Raw genomic sequence first — 18,558 nt, 5'->3', positions numbered from 1 at the left:
GTTCTCATAGTTCATGAGATGGAGTCCCAAGTCAAGCTCTGCAACTGGCAGCAGCAAGCATACTTGGGATTCTCTCTCTCTCCCTTTTTCTCTGCCCCTCCACTGCTTGTTCTCTCTCTCTCTCTCTCTCTCTCTTTCTCTCTCTCTCTCTCTCTCTCTCTCTCCCCCAATATAAATTTAAACATTTGTAAATATTTAAAAATATAGTCTAGTATATGAGTAGCTTCAGAGTAAGACTATGTCTAATCCAAGGTTGCACATTGAATGTTAGGAAGCATTTGATTGCAAGAACAGCACCTGACTCAAAGAGCCTTCAGAAATAAAGATTTATTCCCTGTTCCCTCAGAGTTAAAAGGAATCTAGAGTAAGACACTGCTGCTTTCCGTGAACCAATGGGGCATTGGTGGCTTTGATTCATATCATTTCATTGCCAATAGGAATTCTGGCTCCTTCTGTCTTCCTGCTTTAACATGCTTAGTTCACGATTAATTTCATTTCACCATTATGATCATCATCATCATTATTCATGTATGAAGGCAAGATGGTGGTTGTGTTTCCTGGTATCATGTCTACAATTAAGTCAAGAAAAGAAAAAAGGAAATACTAGCTAGGTTTACATGGTTTTTTTTCCATGAAAGCAAAAGTCTTTCCAGAAGTTGCATAGCAAAAGTCTGTGAATAATTTAGAAATGTGACTCAGGGACATCCCTTGCTGCAAGAGTGCAGGATAGCAGAGTGCTTGTTATGTGTGCTGCATGCATATTTGTTCAATACATATGTAAGAGAATTGCATTTCAGATAAAAAAGATAATTTTGGGGGCGCCTGGGTGGCTCAGTGGGTTAAGTGGCCGACTTCGGCTCAGGTCACGATTTCACAGTTCATGGGTTCGAGCCCCGTGTCAGGCTCTGTGCTGACAGTTCAGAGCCGGAGCCTGCTTCAGATTCTGTGTCTCCCTCTCTTTCTGACCCTCCCATACTCATGCTCTGTTTCTCTCTGTCTCAATAATAAATTTTAAAAAAACATTAAAAAAAAAGATAATTTTGAACCTCCTCCCTTAAGAATCCTTGATTCTCACATTATGAACATCATGGAGTTATTTAGAAGATTGTCACACCTGACTCATTTTTGACAATCCTAATAAAGTCCATGAGTTTATGAGTTTAACTTTCTATAGGGCATAAGGTCAGCTATGTAAAATGTATAAATTATAGAGTCCAGCCATTATGGTCTACTTAAAGGGCTATGAATAGATCTTGGATCTGAGTGTGGAATTTCAACTTTAGGAAAGCTTCTTCTAAGGAAAATTCATGTGAGGATTTAAGAAAGCTAATGTTTAGTATCCATCTTTTTATCCACCCAAATTTGGAGCAAACTGATAGGTGCAGGCATGAGTCAGATAGAGATCAAAATATAACTTGATGAATGAAAAAATGCTACTTCAAAAAAGTGCCTTCTATAGGTTATCTAATGTGGCTTCTTTGACTGGAACTTACATACAAATTGTAGGTACCTGAGGAAACACTAGCCCCACCCCCCACGGGGGGGGTGCTTCTAAAAAACTTACATTATGAAAGAGATGAGAATGAATGCACTTTGCTGGCGAGACTTGAGACTTGAGCAAAACACGGTCAGCTTCTTCTGAACCCTGGAGTGGAGTCTTTGCTCCTCTTTAGAGGAGAAATTGGCAAGAGGGTGGAGAGAGATTGGAGTGTTACTCTAGTGGAAATCTTCACCTCCCCAGCAGATCACAACATGAAAGTGCTCTCTCTCTTTTTTAAATGTTTCTTTATTTATTTTGAGAGGAGAGGAGGGGCAGAAAAAGAGGGAGACAGAGAACCCCAAGCAGGCTCGGTGCTGTCAGCGCAGAGTGAGATCATGGTGAGATAATGACCTGAGCAGAAATCAAGAGTCAGACACTTGACCAGCTGAGCACCCAGGCTCCCTGAAAGTGCTCTCTTACCTCCTTGTCTAGGTACACCAATCAGCTGGTTTCTCTAATGCCTGCTGCTAAGCTCGCCAGGTATAAGGGACTTGTACCTTAGGGGACTCCGTGGTAACAAGGATGGGGAACTCCATGGCAGATGGAATATATTTATCCAGAGACTGTTTTGCTAGTGGCATCTTACAAAAAGCAAATAATTGACTATGGAAGTGATGATGAAAATATTAGTAACGATTCTACCTTGAAAGTTATTCCAGAAATGAGGAAGATGGATTTTATGTTGAATGAAAATGGACAATAGAAACCAGAAGTGTCAAAGAATATAAATTAAGAGAAAAATAAACAATGTGAGAGGGCATGATGAAAAAACTATTGGCCATGACAATGTGGTATTGACTTCTCCTTATAATAATAGTGTTTCTCAACTTTTCTTTTTATTATTGCTTCCCTTAAAGGAGACTTTATAGACTTTTTAAAATATTAATCTTACCTCCAATCTCCCATGAAATTCTAAAAAAATAGATGCATTGTGTATCTGTTTTTGTATTACTGCTTTTGAAGGAAAACAAGCTATTGTGGCATCTTTTTTCACCACCCACCCCAGAAGCAATCTCTTCCCTTTGGAGGCAATACTTCCCAAAGGGAGAATTCATGCTTTATGATAACAACACATTAACAACTCTATGTTCTGGGCCCATACCTTCAGAACTCTTGGATTCCTTGAAATACATAGAATGCATTTTCTTCCAGGAAGAAATTAAGAATTGTTTTAGTGAAATTACTAGATATTTTAAAAATAATCCACAGCTATCTATCAGTGTTTCAATAGCCAGATAGGTTTTATGTTTAATATGTTCTGCCAAGTGACAGACTTAGTGACCAGACAGGTGGCCCTAGCAGCCAACATTTCTACATATTTTCACTTTACACAGAAGCACATCATCAATCATTAGGCAAATAATCTTGAAAATTATAAAATGAGAGGGGATGCAGGAGGCACCTGGGTGGCTCAGTCAGTTAAGCATCCGACTCTTGCTTTTGGCTCAGGTCATGGTCTCACCCTTCCTAAGGTCGAGCCCCGCATCAGGCTCTGTGCTAACAGTGTAGAGCCTACTTGGGATTCCCTCTCCCTCTGACTCTCTCTCTGCCCCTCCCCAGCTCATGTGCCCATGCTCGCTCACTCTCTCTCTCTCTCTCTCTCTCTCTTTCTCAAAATAAATAAATAAATTTCAAAAAAAGAAAAGGTTTAGAGTTTTGTTTGGAAGCCAAATTCCAAACCCCCCATTCTCTGACACCAACTTAGCAGTTAGTGGAAATTGTGGTGGTTTGTCTCTGTCAAACCTCTACTAACTACCAGCTTCTAAGCTAAGGCATCATATCAGTTAGTTACTGCTGCATAACAACCTACCTTGAAATTCAGTGTCCTAAAGTAACAAACATTTATTATTTATTATGTCTCCAGGTCAGCTGGGTGTACTTGTAGCCTTGGCCGGACTCATTCATGCTTCTATAGGCTGTGGCAGATCAAGGAGGCTGTTCTGATAATCTTGGCTGTGATCTCTCATACGTTTGGGGGCTGCGTGGCTGCAGGCTGGTTTAGGATGGATGGCCTTAGCTGGTAAAAGGGAAGTATCTTCCATGTAATCTCTCCTCTAGTAAACTACCCTGGGCTGTTTACATACTGGTTTTGGGGGTCCATGAGAGAGAGTGGATACTGCAATAAGTAAAGTGAGCAATTCTTATGATCTTGAAACAAATTAGCAAATAGCAAATAAGAAGTAAACAAAACAATGGGGCGTCTGAGTGGTTCAGCTGGTTGAGAGTCCAATTTTGGCTCAGATTATGATCTAGTGGTTCACGAGTTCAAGCCCATCATCAGACTCTGTGCTGATGACAACTCAGAGCCTGGAGCCTGCTTCAGATTCTGTGTCTCCCTCTCTCTCTCTGCCACTCCCCTTCTCATACTCTGTTTCTCTCTCTCTCTCTCTCTCTCTCTCTCTCTCTCTCTCTCTCTCTCTCTCTCTCTCTCTCAAAAATAAATAAAATGTTTTAAAAAAATTTTAAAGAAGGAAACAAAACAAATGAAACAGCATGAGTCCTGTGAGTATTGATTTCTCTGTGAAAAAGAGAAACAGAGTGGCATGGTAGGAAGGGCATTACATTAAGCATCAGAGACTGGATATCTCTTCTTCACTTTTCCAGGATAGAACTTTAGAAAAATAACTCATACTCTCTCAGTCTGTTTCTCAATCTGTAAAGTGGAAATGATATTTTTGTCTTTCCATTTCCTAAGTTTGTTGGGATGAACAAATGAGTTGACTTTATACTATGAAGATTATACAAATATGACATGTTTTCCCTTCCTCTTATGTGTTTGGTACTCAAAGTCCTTTTCCTAATTGTTATGAACCAATGAGCATGGATTATGAGCAGAGTAAAGGATAGAAGAAACAGCTCTGCAGGAAGAATAAGGACACTCAGCTTTAACTTTTGGCTTTGTCAGTAAAAAGCCAAGTGACCTTGGGAAACCTACACAAACTTGGGAAAGCCATGTGTGCTCTAGCCCTTACATTTTTCCAAGGTAAAATTACTGCACTAGATTTGAATTCCTACAATTTCTCCTATCGCTCAGATTCTAAATAAATTGATCTTTCATTGCAACAAGTTAAAAATCTACTGTTTATGTTGCTAAAGTTAAGAAAGAAAGCAAATAGAACTGGAACTGACCCAGGCATTCTGGTGGACTAAAAGAAAAAAGGAATTTTCCCAACGGGGAATGAACCTTTGGAGATGAGAAGCAGGAGAGGTGGACAAGGAGGGAAATGGAATTGGAAAGGACAGTAAGGAGGGAGAGGACTAAAGAACAAGGATGACAAGAAATAAACATAGGAATACTAGCATTATCCACAGGTACTAAATTGAAGTTCTGACAGCAGGCACCCAGAATGGTTTTAAGGAGCCACCAGAGTGGTAAAAAATTTTTTTTAATTTTTTTTTAACATTTATTTATTTTTGAGAGACAGAAACAGATCATGAGCAGGGGAGGGGCAGAGAGAGAGGGACATACAGAATTAGAAGCAGGCTCCAGGCTCTGAGCTGTCAGCACAGAGCCCAACAGGGGCTTGAACCCACAAACTGTGAGATCATGACCTGAGCCAAAGTCTGATGCTCAACCAACTGAGCCACCCAGGCGCCCCTAAAAATTTTTTTAATGGAATGCCTTTAGTTGGGACAAATATTCTCCATTTGGCCACAGTACTTAGCTCTCAACCCAAATCACAACTTCATGTTACCAATCAGATCCTTTTAGGAAATCTGAGTTTGTAACCCAGCCTGCCCCCTCCCTACCAACCCTTAGACAATACAGGCTCTAGATTCTAACAACCTCAGCCATATAATGGATGAGCAAGTTACTTAACTTCTTTCTCTTTCTATTGCCTCTAAATTATAAGTGGTAACATCTAACTTTGCAGGAAGAGGGGTCGTAAGAATGAACGGGGTTAGCGGGTCAGAAGTGTGTAGCAAAGTGGCTGGCATACCGGAAGGACAATCAGTCTTGGTTCTGCTTCTGTTCTTCATGCTTCTGCTCACTTCTCTCCTGCCTCTGCCTCAAGGGGCTCACACCTCGGGGACCCATGAGTCAGCTCCTACTGAGAAAAGATGATGCTTCATCCATGATTAGAATTAGCCTCTGCCTCCACCCCCGCCTGCGGCAGACTTCACTGCCAGGTCCACACTGCAGCGACAAGTGGAAAAAAAGGGACTCTTTTTCTCTGAACGTGGGGCTTCTAGAATCATTTTACATCCAGGGACAAAAGTTCCATTACGAATGTAGTATTCTGATCACCAAGAAGTAGAAAACAAAAAGTGATTTGAAAACCGTTCCTGTTATAATGAGATAAAAACGTCCAACAGCTGCACCCACATACATACAATATCAAGGGAAGTTATTTTAATTACTTTGCTCTTTCTTCTTTCAACTGAAATGGCTAGATATAGCAATACCAATATAGAAATGCAAAAGCACCTAATATTTTTGTTTTTAAGTGGTAATTTTCTTAAATAATCCTGCACTCAGTGTCCATTGAATTATTTCATTTATTTCTTGATGGTGCTGCTCTTTATGTAAAGTTAATGGTGTGAAGTGCAGTAAAGAAATACAACTTGGATTTCTTTTAACAGTTTCCAAAACAATCTAGAAAAGATTGCTGTAGCTATTAATGAGACTCCTTTTAATTTTTTATTTAATAGTTTATCTATCCTCTCTTTGTGGGACTTCTCTGGGTAATTGATTATGTTATTTCAATCCACTTTGTGGCTGTGAAATTTATGCTTGTTCATGTCATTGGGAAACCATTTTTGTCTCTGCCATTTCCCCTTCGTCGTTTAAGATGTGAATATGTGCTCTTCTTAAAGAGGAAAATTAAAAATGTTCATTCACCACGTGAGATGCGGAGATGTCCTCCTAACACACCTGACTGACCTGGAAATTACCAAGCTGATGTTGATACCCTCAGGGGTAGAGCCTTGCTTCCCAGGTTCGCAATTCCAGCGTGAAGCTCTGCACAGAAGTTTTAAGAAAGCGAGGGGGAAAAAAAAGAAGTATTAAGAAAGTGAAAAATGGCCCTCCTGAACACCAGGCCACCATGTTCCTCACTGAGCATGAACAATGCTCACAGCAAAGAAACAGGACAGAGGCAAGGCCACTTGGCACCCACAACAAACAATTAACCAGGCCTCCTTCTGACTACCAACAATACATCTAGCCCTGCTTTATTCCCACTTCCTAGAGAATAGTTATTCAGAAACCCTGGCCTGGACAACATCCTCGGAGAACTGGCCCCTGTTTCCTTACACCCGCCTTAGGACTGTTCAACATAAACCTAAATCCCATAGGAAGCGCCTCCCACGCCTCTTACCTGGGCTCCCCACCCACATCCCTCGCAATCCTCAGGGTGTGCTCTCTGTTGGAGCAGCAAGCTACATAAGTCTATTGTTTGACCTAGGGTGTGTTCCCCAGGGGCTTTGGTCAGTGAGCTTTAACAATGGCTTCTTAATAATTCTTGGCTAACGAATTTTCTTTTTTAAAAAAATCAGCTGGAGGCACCTGGGTGGCTCAGTTGGCTATGTGTCCAACTCTTGGTTTCAGCTCAAGTCATGATCTCGCCGTTTGTGAGTTCAAGCCTTGCATCAGGCTATGTGCTGGCAGCGTGGGGCCTGCTTGGGATTTTCTCCCTTTGTCTCTGCTTCTCTCCTTCTCTCCCTCTCTCTCAAAATAAATAAAATAAACTTTTAAAAAATCAGCTCATTTTTACTAGCAGAGAGATCTTTCCTTTTCAAACTCCCTCGAACTTAATGTCAATCAGGCCATTCTCTGGTGACTTCCTCATTGGCCCCTCACCTCCTTCTCTGACTCCCTCTGTGTGCCTTATCCTAAATCCACCCATTACAGGCTCCAATCTAGGATGCCATTCATTTCTTAATCAGTTTCTTCTATGAAATGGATACACATTTTTTATACACACTGTGGTAGAAATTGCTAGTTTCCTACCAATATCCATTCTTTCTATCTTCCATGGAAATTGATAAAAGTTTTTTAATGTTAAAACTTTTAAATATGTTCTCAAAAATAGAAATTAGTATAATAACCCCTACGTATCACACAGTTTTTTAACAATTACCATCTCGTGACAGCTCTGGTTTCATCCCTCACTCCAACCCCACTGTCTTATTTTGAAGCCAACTCAGAACTATAACCTATTATGCCATTTTATTCAAATATAACTGTATGTATTTCTAAAAGGAATGACTTTTGTTTAATATGTCATATTTAAAAAGTAACAATGGTTTATATCTTCTAATACTCCAGCAGTGTTTGACTTTTTCTTGGTGTTTTTAACTTTATTTAAATCAACATCTAGGTAAGGTTTATACATTGTATTTGGTTGACATAATCTACTCCCTGACTTTTTCTAATTGAATAGGTCAGGTCTTTTGTCCTGTTTAGTTTCCCAGAGTCTCGATTTTGATGAACAGTATCAACTTGGTGCTGTGGAACATGTTCCTCTGTTTCTTGAATTTCCTATGACTTGGTAGTTAGATCTGATGTCTCAAAAAATAGGTTTGACTTTTTTAAAAGAGTACTTCACAATGGTGGTGTGGACTTCAAATAGTAAGCACATAATTTTTGGTTTCCCTTATGATGTTAGCAAGTATTGATGACATTGCCTAGACCAATATGCACAATATGGCCTGTACAATGTGTACCATATGTGCTGATTCCATGATTTCTTCTTTATTTGCTAGCCAGAGCATGTCAGCAAGAGTACAACTAAAAAGAGAAGCTTCCTTTCATCAACTGCTTGGTGACCCTGAAATAGAGTTCATACAACTTGTTTCCAAAATAGTAATTTGTTCCCTAGCATCCTCCAAAGGTGACCAAAGAGGTGGTTTCTATTCTGTTGTTATTTGGTTTGGGAGTTTAAACTAATTCATGTGTTTTGATCCATTACAGTTACTAATGTTATTAGTGGTCTGAATTTCCCATGTTTGGTGAGTGACTCTTTGAGTTCACTCCAGACACCTTTGGACATGCACTCAGTAGCTTTGACAGTTTCCTTGTTCCAGGCAGGTCAAGCACATTTCTTGCCCTTGACCCAGAACCAGCTTTTCCTGGTCCCTTAAATGCAAAGGCAATTAGAGATAAGACTGGCACAATGGAGTCTTATGTGCCTGAGTTTGTCACTGTACAGAGCTTTACAGTGGAAAGATCCAGAAAACATTTGTGTGCACGTGTGTGTGCATCTATTATTTTTTAAAGAAACCATGTCATAAATTCATAATGAAACTTCAAATTCAGGGCTATAGACTTTTTGTTCATATTGACTTTTATATCCCATGCCTTTTCATTCTATCTAGAAATGTTGGTTTTCAATGATATTCAACAAAATTATCCATTGCTTTATTTCACTGTCCATAAATAGACTTAGTATGACAATATCACCACCAGCAATATATGATTAATGAGAATAATTTTTTATTACAGTTTTGTTTTTGTCTACAGGGTACAGCTCACTAGGAAGATACTATCAAATTCCTAAGTTTTAAAGTCACTCAAAATAAGGTCATATGCAACCGGATGAATTTATAATCAGATTTATTGGTTTCATTTTGTGTTTGTTGTTTAGGAATTGGTCTTTAAAGTTTTAATTTTCTTTTATAATTATGTAAAATATTTACAAGTTCCAAATCAGCATATAATATATGCAGAAAAGTCAGCTTCAACCCTGGTCTCTTTGACCCTGTTCCTTTATCCCTCTATAAGACACTATTTTTATTTATTTTTTTACTTTTTTATAGTTTTTTTTCCTTTTATAGTTTATTGTAAGTTGGTTTCCATATAACACCCAGTGCTCATCCCAATAAATGCCCTCCTCCATGCCCATCACCCATTTCCCCCCTCCCCCACCCCTATCAACCCTCAGTTTGTTCTCAGTATTTAAGAATTTCTTATGTTTGCCTCCCTCCTTCTCCTTAACTACTTTTCCCCCTCCCACTCCCCCCATGGTCTTCTGTTAGGTTTCTTCTGTTCCACATATGAATGAAAATGTATGGTATCTGTCCTCTGTCTGACTTATTTCACTTAGCATAACACCCTCCAGTTCCATCCATGTTGTTACTAATGGCCAGATTTCATTCCTTCTCATTGTCATGCAGTATTCCATTGTATATATAAACCACATCTTCTTGATCCATTCATCAGGTGATGGACACTTAGGCTCTTTCCATAATTTGGTTATTGTTGAAAGCGCTGCTTTGAACATTGAGGTACATGTGCCCCTGTGCATCAGCACTTCTGTATCCCTTGGGTAAATCCTTAGCAGTGCTATTGCTAGGTCATAGGGGAGTTCTATGGATAGTTTTTTGAGGAACCTCCACACTGTTTTCCAGAGTGGCTGTACCAGTTTACATTCTCACCAACACTGTAGGAGGGTGCCCGTCTCTCCACATCCTTACCATCATCTATAGTCTCTTGATTAGTTCATTTTAGCCACTCTGACTGGCGTGAGGTGGTATCTCAGTGTGGTTTTGATTTGTATTTCCCTGATGATGAGTGACACTGAGTATCGTTTCATGTGTCTCTTGGCCTTCTGGATGTCCTCTTCGGAGAGGTTTCTGTTCTTGTCTTCTGCCCATTTCTTCCATGGATTATTTGTTTCATGGGTGTGGAGTTTGGCGAGTTCCTTATAGATTTTCAATATTAGCCTTTAGTTGGATATGTCATTTGCAGTTAAGACACTATTTTTAAATGGGACAGTTTATCTTCCAATTTTGTTCATATAAGCAAATATGTATGTGTATTTATATGCTTTTCCCTTATTAGATAAGTGATAGCATACTCTTCTCTACTGTGCTTTCTTTCACTAATCCCAGCAATTTTTCTATGAGTTCATAGAGCCAGTCTTCATTCCTTCCTACAGCTGCACAGGATGCCTAGGTAGAAATACATGTTCCCCCTTGATGGACATGTGTTGTCTCCAATGTTGCTTTCACAGAGCACTGTAGAAGCACCACCCAGAAGAGAGACTAACCTTCCTTGGAGATATGTCTTGACACAGACTAACTCTTATCAATGGGTTATAAGTGGATGTGGCATAGTCAACTTTGGGTCATAGATTTAAGAGGATGGATGTGTTCCTCTGTCGTCCTTCTCCCCTTTCTGCTGGCTGGCTGGAGACATGGCAGTGAATCTAGGCAGAGTAGAATCACACAACCAAACAGAAGACCCTGGCTCCTTCATTCCATGCAGCATCATACTTAGCCTCCATCTCCAGTTAAGATTTTTACATGAGAGAAAAATCATGTGTATCTCCTTTAAGCCAGTGCTGTTTTTTGGTCTCAATCACATATGGCTAAAACCATGTTCTAAGTAACGCCCTTAACTTACAGGGCTGTTATAAATAAAATGATAACTAAAACAAAATACTTAATAAAGGAATGATATGTCCTTAAACCACCTCCTCTGATTCAATGGTTTTCTCTCCTGCCTACCAGCTGAAAATTCCTTATTCTCAGTCAAGAATCTAAACCTTTCCAGATCTGTATATGCAATTCCTTAGTAACACTGCTACCTCAGACACAAGTATCCACAACTGAGCCTCTCTCCCCTCTTCCTCCTCCTCATTTATTTGTATCTCTGGGGAACAATCCCACCTGCTCAGTCGCCCAAGGTAGTAACCTAAAGCCACTCTATAGGTCTTTATCTCTTTCCCTTCCTACACCCAATGGGTTTCCCTGTCTCATTATTCTCCTTCCTAAAAGAAGGACGCATCCATCTTCTCCTCTATCCCACTAAGTTTTCTCTTTCTCATCCATTTGTTCAGACCTGTGGCATTCCTCTTTTGACCCTTGCAATGTAAACCTATGTAGTTTCCATGCCTCCAGTCTCAACCTTTATTACATTAAAGCACTTCTTGTAATTGTCAACATGTCCATTTCCCAAATAGATCGAACATATTTGAATACAGTAACATTGTTTTCCTTCTTTATACACCTGGTGCTTGGTGGAGTCATTGGCACACAGTCATTACTCATTAATTAATATGAATACAGAACACTTACCACCAGGTCAGGCACAAGTCTGAGAGTTGTGTGAGTATCATCTTAATTCACCTCACTATACCCCGTGACATAAGTGCCATTTTTATCCCCACTTTGCAGAAGGGGAAACTGAGACATAAAGTGGCTACTTCATTACCAGATTTATTCACTAGTAAAGGATGAAATCAAGAATGGATTCCAGGTATTTGTTGAATAAATAAAAAGTAATAATTGGACAAAGGGATGAATAAATCAATGAGGAGAGATTATTCACTATTAGATGAGTATCTAGCAAGCCTCTTTATTTGGGCTGATTTGCAAAACCTACCTACTCTTCCACAAAGTCAGAGAGGTATCTGGGGAAACCCATTGGGCCCCAAAATAGGCCCTCTATCTTCTCACTAGTACTAAGGTTTTCAACATCAGAAATTGCATTGTTTTGAATCATTGTTTGCTCATGTCATCAATGCACTTTGAAAGAGAAACACCTTTAGTAACTAGGCTCTTTTAGGCAGGGTTAGGGAAGAAAGCTTTGTAAGGGTGGCACTCTTCTGAGGTGGGTGGAAAAGAAGAAAGACTTTAGAATATACTGACCAACAACAATAGATGCTAACTTCCCCTATGTATGGATTATTTATGAGTTTCTATCATTGGATGTTTATTGGCTTCTATGTTTGTTTTGATTTCTTTTTAATAAAAATGGTTGGCTTGCCAGAGCTGGAAGTGAAAGGTGATATAGCATGGAAATAAACTGTGTCCATAAACTCGTGAGGGATGGAGGAAATCTCACGATGCCAGAATTTATGAGACTAGACAAGACCTGGCTACCCTCCAGGAACTTTTCATCCTCATGCCTGGATGATAAATTACACCATCATTTTCAGGGGCCATTTGCAATAGAAAAGCAAATTAACCCAGTAATTTTTAAATTATACCTCTGAGGTTTCACAACGGCACATCCAATCTGGTTATGTTTTGGTCCTGAGGCCCGAGCTTCCTGAGTCTCCTCCAATTGTACAAACTCAAGTGATTATTTGATTTTGAAGGAAGTTCCATTATTTTTACAGGCTTGTAGCCTAACCTGATGGAAAGCTAGGAATTATGAATGCCTTAACCTCTCCTTAATTTTTTCATGACTTCGCACTCTACCTGTCAGTACCTACTCTTAAACTAAATGGATCCTAAAATTTGTATGCATTTTGATGGTCTGAGATTTTTTTTGTATTACCCAAGGTGTATTCATTCATTTCATGTGGAAGAGAAATTACAGCTTCTTTTATGATTCTTCTTCTATGCTGTTGAGAATATAATATTTGAATCAATATTCTACTTTTCTAATGTGTTTTTTTAAGTTTTTTAAACTTTATTTTTGAGAGAGAGAGAGAGAGAAAGAGAGAGAGAAGGGAAGGGGCAGAGAGAGAGGGAAACACAGAATGTGAAGCAGGCTTCAGGCTCTCAGCTGTCAGTCCAGAGCCCAACATGGGGTTCAAGCTCAGGAACCATGAGATCATGACCTGAGTCCGAAGTTGGATGCCTAACCAATTGAGCCACCCAGGCACCCCCCCATATTCTACTTTTTTAAGTTTATTTATTATTTTGAGAGAGAGAGATAGCAAACGGGAGGGACAGAGAGAAAGGGAGAGAGAGAGAGAATCCCAAGTAGACTCCACACTCTGAGCTCAGAGCCCAGGGCTCAATCCCATGAACCTGAGCTGAAATCAAGAGTCAGATGCTTAACCAGCTGAGCCACCCGGACACCTCAATACTTGACGTTTTTAAATTAATTCTTCTTTTCAGCTGTATGTAAAACTGTAAGCTATTTAAAGCGTGCATCATGGTGATTTGATATACATATGCATTACGAAAGGACTTCATAGTTAATTAACACATCCCTCACATCACAGATTTACCTTTGGGGTGGGTGGGAAGTAAGAACATTAAATGCACCTCTTAGCGAACTTCAGTTATACAGTACATGTTATCAATGGTAGGTACCATGTTTTACATTAGAGTCTCAGACCTCTCCCTATTTGTCCCCATCCTTCAGCCCCTGGTAACCATTTTCTACTCTCTGTTTCTTCTGTTTTCTATCATTTTGACTTTTTTTTCAGATGTCACAAATAAGTGATACCATGCAGAATTTTTCATTCTCTGTCTGACTTACCTCACTTAGCAGAATGTCCCTAGGGTAGGGCTCAATCCATATTGTTAAAGATAGCAGAATCTCCTCTTTCTCATGACTGAATAATATTCCATTGTTTACTTATATCACATTTTCTTTATCCATTCATCTACTGATGGGCACTTAGGTTGTTTTCCTGTCTTGGCGATTGTGACGAAGGCAACAGGGAACATGGGAGTGCAGATATCTCTTCAATACCCTGTTTTCATTTCCTTTGGATATGCACCCAGAAGGGAGTTTGCTGGATCATAGTAATAGTTCTATTATTAATTTTTAACTTTTGGAGAAACCTCCATATTAATTAACATTTTAATGTTATATTATTTATATTATATAGTATATTAATTATTTATTAATTAATATATTATATTAATATATTATATTTAATGTTATATTTTTTAAAATATGGAAATGCTAATCTACTCCCTGACTCCTCAACTTCTGTTGGATAGAGGAAAGCAAAATCTCCCCAGGGGTCCTTTTCTCATTGTTTCCTGAGTCATCCACTCATGCACCCTCCCTTCATCCACGTAGGTCACAAATCCTATACCAGGAAATGCAGACAAATGGTGGACTAGAAAGACCCTCTCAAACCCCATGATTGAGTGGGTCTTGCAGAAAGCATACAGACAGAGGCAGTATAGTCTCAGAGAGGAAGTTTGTCATGCTCTGGAGAGGAGAGTGACACTTTGCCACCCAACCAAGCTCAGTGGGTGACACTGGTTCTCTGCCTCTCCTTCCCCTTCTCCTCTCCTGTCCCTTCTTTCTCTCACCTGTCTTGAGCTCCCCTTTTCCTCACCCTACTAGTGTTTCCTCTTACTCTCAGTGTCAGCATCATTTTAGTTTTGGCCAGATATGCTTCCTCAGTGTGGCAATCTACTGCCCTATATGCCTATTCTCGCAGCTTGGTGACCGTAGCAGAAAGAAAACATCTCTTCCTCTGTGTATGTGTGAGTTCCAGAAATCAATCTAATGGACCCTTTTTAAGCCACATGTCAACTGCTTGGACCTATCACTATGGCCAGTGCAATGGCACACTATTTGTGGCCTGGCCTGGCCATGTGAGGGCGGATGATGTTAATTCCAGAGAAATGTCTGGAATGGGGAATATCCACTGCAAAGTTCACCATGGCCCTCACTCCTTTCTGAGTACTATGTCTTGGTTATCTGTTAAATCCCATTTCTCTAGCCACTAACATTAATGAGAGTAGGAGTGTGGAAAATATTCTGATACTGATACATGCAGAAATTTATATTCTTATTCCACTTGGATCCTATTTGTTCATCCTTGTAACCCTAGTGCCTGGCACATAGTAGGTATTTAATACATGTTTATCAAATGAATGAATAATCAATAATATTGATTTACTCTATTCCCCTGGAATGGTCCCTCTTTTTATCCCTAATTTTGCTGTTTTAAATCTGCTGGAAACTTTGGACTAAGGTACTCGGAATGCAGTGGATAAGAGAAAGGGACATGGATTCAGGCAGATGTGAGATTGAATCCAAGTTCTGTCACTTCCCAGGTGAGTGTCGGATACTTCCAACTGTACTGAGAAGATAATGTCTGCTTTGTATTGACGACTTGATACTTAAATAAAGGAACTATGCAAATTGCTTGTGATTGCACATGTTATGATTTTAAAACATATCTGCAAATTCTTTTCACTCTTCCTGTCACAAGACGGAGATTAGTTTTCCTCCGCTGCAGATGCACTAGCCTCCACAACTCCCTCCGCATGAATAGAATATGGTGGAAGTGACCCTGCATTAGTTTTCAGGCCCTCTTGGGTCATACATCTTTGGGACCCTGAACCACATCTGAGAAGCCTTGCTACGTCAAGCTGCCAGGCTGGGGAGACCACACCAAGGCAAAGAGACATGGAGCTAGGCTCCTCCAGCCCACAGCTATATGTATCCTTCCAACCTGGGCACCAGGTGTGTAAGGAAGTAATTTACCAGGATGACTCGAGACATGTTGTCAGCCTGACTGTCCAGCCACTCTCTGGCTGCAACTGCACACTCTCATGCATCAAGAACCACCCTGCTGAGCCCAGTCAACCCCCGGAGCCAGGAGGCATCATTGTGAAACCAGCAGTGGTTTCATGACACTAAGGTTGAGTTGATGCAATATAGAGTGATTTACAGATAATCAGAATCGTGATGGACACAGTAGGTGGTGAGTAAATGGCATTTTTTTTTCAGAGAGAAAGGAGAAGATCCTTTTTTTTAATTTACATCCTAATTAGTTAGCATATAGTGCAATAATGATTTCAAGAGAGATCCAGTGATTCATCCCCTATATGTAACCGAGTGCTCATCCCAACTGCTGTCTTCCTTAATGCCCCTTGCCCATTTAGTCAATCCCCCAGCCCGCCACCCCTCCAGCAACCCTGTTTGTCCTCTATATTTGAGTCTCTTACGTTTTGTCCCCCTCCCTGTTTTTATATTGTTTTTGCTTCCCTTACCATGTTCATCTGTTTTGTATCTTAAAGTCTATATGATAGTCATATGATATTTGTCTTTCTCTGACTCTCTCACTTAGCATAATACCCTCTAGTTCTATCCATGTAGCTGCAAATAACAAGATTTTGTTCTTTTTGATTGCTGAGTAATATTCCGTGTTATATATATATATGTATATATAACATATATATATATCCACATATTCTTTGTCCATTCTTCTGTCAATGGACATTTGGGCTCTTTCCATACTTTGATTATCATAAATAGTGTTACTGTAAACATTAGGGTGCATGTGCCCCTTTGAAACATCACACCTCTATCCCTTGAATAAATAAATAAATATATATATATATATATATATATATATATACACACACACATATTCCTTATCCATTCTTCTGTCAATGGACATTTGGGCTCTTTCTATACTCTGATTATCATCAATAGTGTTACTATAAACATTGGGGTGCATGTGCCCCTTTGAAACAGCACACCTCTAACCCTTGAATAAATATCTAGTAGTACAATTGCTGCATCATAGGGTAGTTCTATTTTTAATTTTTTGAGGAACCTCCATACTATTTTCCAGAGTGGCTGCACCAGTTTGCATTCCCACAATAGTGCAAAAGAGATCCTCTTTCTACACATCCTCGCCAACATCTGTTATTGCTTGCATTCTTAATTGTAGCCATTCTGACAGGTGTGAGGTGGTATCTCACTGTGGTTTTGATTTGTATTTCCCTGACGATGAGTGATGTTGAATATTTGATCATGTGTCTGTTAGCCATCTGGATGTCTTCTTTGGAAAAGTCTCTATTAATGTCTTTTGCCCATTTCTTCACTGATTTTATTTGTTCTTTGGGTGTTGTATTCGATAAGTTCTTTATAGATTTGGATATTAATCCTTTATCTGATATGCCATTTGCAAATATCTTCCCCCATTCCATTGCCTTTTAGTTTTGCTGATTGTTTCCTTTGCAGTGCAGAAGCTTTTTATCTTTTTTTTTTTTTTTAGATTTTTTAGTGATTTATTTATTCTTGATACAGAGAGAGACAGAGCATGAGAGGGGGAGGGGCAGAGAGAGAAGGAGACACAGAACCAGAAGCAGGCTCCAGGCTCTGAGCTAGCTGTCAGCACAGACGTGGGGCTTGAACCCACGAATGTGAGATCTGACCTGAGCCGAAGTCGGAGGCTTAACCAACTGAGCCACCCAGGCGCCCCAGAAGCTTTTTATCTTAATGAGGCCCCAATAGTTCAGTTTTGCTTTTGTTTCCCTTGCCTTTAGAGACGTGTTGAGTAAGAAGTTGCTGTAGCCAAGGTCAAAGAGGTTTTTTCCTGCTTTCTCTTCTAGGATTTTGATGGCTTCCTTTTTACGTTTAGGAGTAAATGGCAATTTTGAAGCAAAAATCTTTTTTATTTTTTTATGTTTTTTATTTATTTTTGGGAAACAGAGAGAGACAGAGTGAGCAGGGGAGGGTCAGAGAGAGAGGAAGATACAGAATCCGAAACAGACTCCAGGCTCTGAGCTACCTGTCAGCACAGTGCCAGACACGGGGTTCAAACCCACAAACCGTGAGATCATGACCTGAGCCAGAGTCGGACGCTTAACTGACTGAGCCACCCAAGTGCTTCTAAAGCATAAATCCTAAACCTCACATCACTGTCTCAGAACATAGCATATATTATGTACAAAGCAAATGAGGCAAATGTTATTAGAATTCACTGTTTGGGAGCAATCCATAATTGTTGTAAACAAACTAGAATTGACTTAATACTATACATATTTGATGTAATATTTGTGAGACAGTGTTACCTAGTGGTTAGTGGTGTGGTTGTTTTTGGTTTTTTTTTTTTTTTTTTGAGACTGACAAACCTCTTGATTTCAAAATTGTGTTATTTCTTAAGTGAAAGACCTTAGGCAAGGTCTTGTCACTTCAATTAGTGACATCAGAGCCACAGAACATTAATTTTTAGAATTCTGTCCTGCAAGCATAGATTATAAAGCCATCTCTACTCAAGTGATGCTTCAGATTTTAAGTGGCCCTGTGTTCTGTGTTACTCCTGTGCCTCCGCTGGAGAAGAAAAGAATGCAGGACCATTGATGGGGTGGCCCTCCAGCATCCATTCAGTGTTTTGATCCCGGGTTATACACAGGTATTTGGTAAGGTGGTAGCTGCATATCTCCAAGTGGAATCCATTTTAAGTGATTTTTCTCAGTTTTCAAGGCTGGCTTCTTGTTTTTTTGGTTGAATCTTTGTCCCACTTATACAGACAAAAATAATGCTACTATTGAAAACTGACAAAGTAGATGAACAAAGGGAAGTCACTTAACAAAGGGAAGCCCCAGGAGCTCGCCTCCCCTTCCCA

At 39.7% G+C, this 18,558-nt stretch overlaps 1 long non-coding RNA gene across 1 annotated transcript; it reads right to left on the bottom strand.

The window, feature by feature from the left end:
• Positions 1-312: 312 nt before the first annotated feature.
• Positions 313-3,597, bottom strand: LOC115273025. The gene is made up of 3 exons (XR_003900617.1): positions 3,351-3,597; positions 1,565-1,667; positions 313-569 (listed from the first exon to the last, which is right to left on the bottom strand). It is a non-coding gene; the product is annotated as an uncharacterized LOC115273025 (long non-coding RNA).
• Between the last annotated feature and the right edge of the window lie 14,961 nt (positions 3,598-18,558).

This window comes from Suricata suricatta, chromosome 12 (genome assembly GCF_006229205.1).
Source record: "Suricata suricatta isolate VVHF042 chromosome 12, meerkat_22Aug2017_6uvM2_HiC, whole genome shotgun sequence".
Classification (NCBI taxonomy): Eukaryota; Metazoa; Chordata; class Mammalia; order Carnivora; family Herpestidae; genus Suricata; species Suricata suricatta.
The sequence above is the reverse complement of the archived record's forward strand: the minus strand, read 5'-3'. Positions and strand labels throughout refer to the sequence as shown.